This window comes from Entelurus aequoreus, linkage group LG03, assembly GCF_033978785.1.
Source record: "Entelurus aequoreus isolate RoL-2023_Sb linkage group LG03, RoL_Eaeq_v1.1, whole genome shotgun sequence".
Lineage (NCBI taxonomy): Eukaryota > Metazoa > Chordata > Actinopteri > Syngnathiformes > Syngnathidae > Entelurus > Entelurus aequoreus.
Genome location: NC_084733.1, coordinates 2942020 through 2945438, shown reverse-complemented (window position 1 = coordinate 2945438; position 3419 = coordinate 2942020). Strand labels below are relative to the sequence as shown.

The 3419-nt window shown below is 46.2% G+C and overlaps 7 non-coding genes across 7 annotated transcripts; all 7 read left to right on the top strand.

The window, feature by feature from the left end:
- Positions 1 to 101: 101 nt before the first annotated feature.
- Positions 102 to 220, top strand: LOC133647335 (5S ribosomal RNA). Its single transcript, XR_009825583.1, has one exon. It is a non-coding gene; the product is annotated as a 5S ribosomal RNA (ribosomal RNA).
- Positions 221 to 588: 368 nt separating this feature from the next.
- On the top strand, positions 589 to 707 carry LOC133647436 (5S ribosomal RNA). The gene has a single exon (XR_009825684.1). It is a non-coding gene; the product is annotated as a 5S ribosomal RNA (ribosomal RNA).
- Positions 708 to 1075: 368 nt separating this feature from the next.
- Positions 1076 to 1194, top strand: LOC133647351 (5S ribosomal RNA). The gene has a single exon (XR_009825598.1). It is a non-coding gene; the product is annotated as a 5S ribosomal RNA (ribosomal RNA).
- Positions 1195 to 1562: 368 nt separating this feature from the next.
- Positions 1563 to 1681, top strand: LOC133647313 (5S ribosomal RNA). Its single transcript, XR_009825562.1, has one exon. It is a non-coding gene; the product is annotated as a 5S ribosomal RNA (ribosomal RNA).
- A 368-nt stretch (positions 1682 to 2049) lies between these two features.
- Positions 2050 to 2168, top strand: LOC133647373 (5S ribosomal RNA). Its single transcript, XR_009825620.1, has one exon. It is a non-coding gene; the product is annotated as a 5S ribosomal RNA (ribosomal RNA).
- A 368-nt stretch (positions 2169 to 2536) lies between these two features.
- LOC133647312 (5S ribosomal RNA) lies at positions 2537 to 2655 on the top strand. The gene has a single exon (XR_009825561.1). It is a non-coding gene; the product is annotated as a 5S ribosomal RNA (ribosomal RNA).
- A 368-nt stretch (positions 2656 to 3023) lies between these two features.
- LOC133647332 (5S ribosomal RNA) lies at positions 3024 to 3142 on the top strand. The gene has a single exon (XR_009825581.1). It is a non-coding gene; the product is annotated as a 5S ribosomal RNA (ribosomal RNA).
- The last annotated feature ends 277 nt before the right edge of the window (positions 3143 to 3419 follow it).

The window sequence follows — 3419 nt, the reverse complement described above, 5'->3', positions numbered from 1 at the left end:
AGATCAGTGATTGTTGTATCACACACGCATTGCTCATTGCACAAAAGTCCTGTCAACCAGCTTGTCACATTTAAAAATCTGATTTTGAGGGCAAATTCTTGGCTTACGGCCATACTACCCTGAGCACGCCCGGTCTCGTCAGATCTCGGAAGCTAAGCCGGGTCGGGCCTGGTTAGTACTTGGATGGGAGACTGCCTGGGAATACCAGGTGCTGTAAGCTTTTGGAACGATCCCAGAAAAGGGCGCCCTTTCCCCCTTTTGCTTTTGTCACAACGGCTATAGGTACTTGCCATACTTGTCAATGCAGCTACATATTGCTCGTCCAAACAAAACGCTGCTCTCCACCCAATACACATTTGTTTAGTTTTGACTCGGTTTGGAATTGATAGCAAGATTTGCAGCGTCGCCAACAGTGACACATGTGCCTCAAGGCACTTCAGTGCTAACAGAGGTTTAAAAGTCCAAAGAGTTAGACAGGCTGACAAAAACATCAGTGATTGTTGTATCACACACGCATTGCTCATTGCAGAAAGGTCTTGTCAACCAGCTTGTCACATTTAAAAATCAGATTTTGAGGTCAATTTCTTGGCTTACGGCCATACTACCCTGAGCACGCCCGATCTCGTCGGAGCTCTGAAGCTAAGCTGGGTCGGGCCTGGTTAGTACTTGGATGGGAGACTGCCTGGGAATACCAGGTGCTGTAAGCTTTTGGTACGCTCCCAGCATAGGATGCACTTTCCCCCTTTTGCTTTTGTCACAATGGCTATAGGTACTTGCCATATTTGTCAATACAGCTACATAGTTCTCGTCCAAACAAAACGCTGCTCTCCACCCAAAACACATTTGTTTAGTTTTGACTCGGTTTGGGATTGATAGCAAGACTTGCAGTGTCGCCAACAGTGACACATGTGCCTCAAGGCACTTCAGTGCTAACAGAGGTTTAAAAGTCCAAAAAGTTGGACAGGCTGACAAAAAGATCAGTGATTGTTGTATCACACACGCATTGCTCATTGCAGAAAGGTCCTGTCAACCAGCTTGTCACATTTAAAAATCTGATTTTGAGGGCAACTTCTTGGCTTACGGCCATACTACCCTGAGCACGCCCGATCTCGTCAGATCTCGGAAGTTAAGCTGGTTCGGGCCTGGTTAGTACTTGAATGGGAGACTGCCTGGGAATACCAGGTGCCGTAAGCTTTTGGTACGTCCCCAGAATAGGGTGCCCTTTCCCCCTTTTGCTTTTGTTTCAACGGCTATAGGTACTTGCCATACTCGTCAATACAGCTACATATTGCTCGTCCAAATAAAACACTGCTCTCCACCCAATACACATGTGTTTAGTTTTGACTCGGTTTGGGATTGATAGCAAGATTTGCAGCGTCGCCAACAGTGACACATGTGCCTCAAGGCACTTCAGTGCTAACAGAGGTTTAAAAGTCGAAAGAGTTTGACAGGCTGACAAAAAGATCAGTGATTGTTGTATCACACACGCATTGCTCATTGCAAAAAAGTCCTGTCAACCAGCTTGTCACATTTAAAAATCTGATTTTGAGGGCAAATTCTTGGTTTACGGCCATACTACCCTGAGCACGCCCGATCTCGTCAGATCTCGGAAGCTAAGCCGGGTCGGGCCTGGTTAGTACTTGGATGGGAGACTGCCTGGGAATACCAGGTGCTGTAAGCTTTTGGAACAATCCCAGAAAAGGGCGCCCTTTCCCCCTTTTGCTTTTGTCACAACGGCTATAGGTACTTGCCATACTTGTCAATGCAGCTACATATTGCTCGTCCAAACAAAACACTGCTCTCCACCCAATACACATTTGTTTAGTTTTGACTCGGTTTGGGATTGATAGCAAGATTTGCAGTGTCGCCAACAGTGACACATGTGCCTCAAGGCACTTCAGTGCTAACAGAGGTTTAAAAGTCCAAAGAGTTGGACAGGCTGACAAAAAGATCAGTGATTATTGTATCACACACGCATTGCTCATTGCAGAAAGGGCCTGTCAACCAGCTTGTCACATTTAAAAATCTGATTTTGAGGGCAATATCTTGGCTTACGGCCATACTACCCTGAGCACGCCCGATCTCGTCAGATCTCTGAAGCTAAGCTGGGTCGGGCCTGGTTAGTACTTGGATGGGAGACTGCCTGGGAATACCAGGTGCTGTAAGCTTTTGGTACGCCCCCAGAATAGGGTGCCCTTTCCCCCTTTTGCTTTTGTTACAACGGCTATAGGTACTTGCCATACTTGTCAATACAGCTACATATTGCTCGTCCAAATAAAACACTGCTCTACACCCAATACACATTTGTTTAGTTTTGACTCGGTTTGGGATTGATAGCAAGATTTGCAGCGTCGCCAACAGTGACACATGTGCCTCAAGGCACTTCAGTGCTAACAGAGGTTTAAAAGTCCAAAGAGTTTGACAGGCTGACAAAAATATCATTGATTGTTGTATCACACACGCATTGCTCATTGCACAAAAGTCCTGTCAACCAGCTTGTCACATTTAAAAATCTGATTTTGAGGGCAAGTTCTTGGTTTACGGCCATACTACCCTGAGCACGCCCGATCTCGTCAGATCTCGGAAGCTAAGCCGGGTCGGGCCTGGTTAGTACTTGGATGGGAGACTGCCTGGGAATACCAGGTGCTGTAAGCTTTTGGTACGCTCCCAGCATAGGATGCCCTTTCCCCCTTTTGCTTTTGTCACAATGGCTATAGGTACTTGCCATACTTGTCAATACAGCTACATAATTCTCGTACAAACAAAACGCTGCTCTCCACCCAATACACATTTGTTTAGTTTTGACTCGGTTTGGGATTGATAGCAAGATTTGCAGTGTCGCCAACAGTGACACATGTGCCTCAAGGCACTTCAGTGCTAACTGAGGTTTAAAAGTCCAAAGAGTTGGACAGGCTGACAAAAAGATCAGTGATTATTGTATCACACATGCATTGCTCATTGCAGAAAGGTCCTGTCAACCAGCTTGTCACATTTAAAAATCTGATTTTGAGGGCAATTTCTTGGCTTACGGCCATACTACCCTGAGCACGCCCGATCTCGTCAGATCTCGGAAGCCAAGCTGGGTCGGGCCTGGTTAGTACTTGAATGGGAGACTGCCTGGGAATACCAGGTGCCGTAAGCTTTTGGTACGCCCCCAGAATAGGGTGCCCTTTCCCCCTTTTGCTTTTGTTACAACGGCTATAGGTACTTGCCATACTTGTCAATACAGCTACATATTGCTCGTCCAAACAAAACACTGCTCTCCACCCAATACACATTTGTTTAGTTTTGACTCGGTTTGGGATTGATAGCAAGATTTGCAGTGTCGCCAACAGTGACACATGTGCCTCAAGGCACTTCAGTGCTAACAGAGGTTTAAAAGTCCAAAGAGTTGGACAGGCTGACAAAAAGATCAGTGA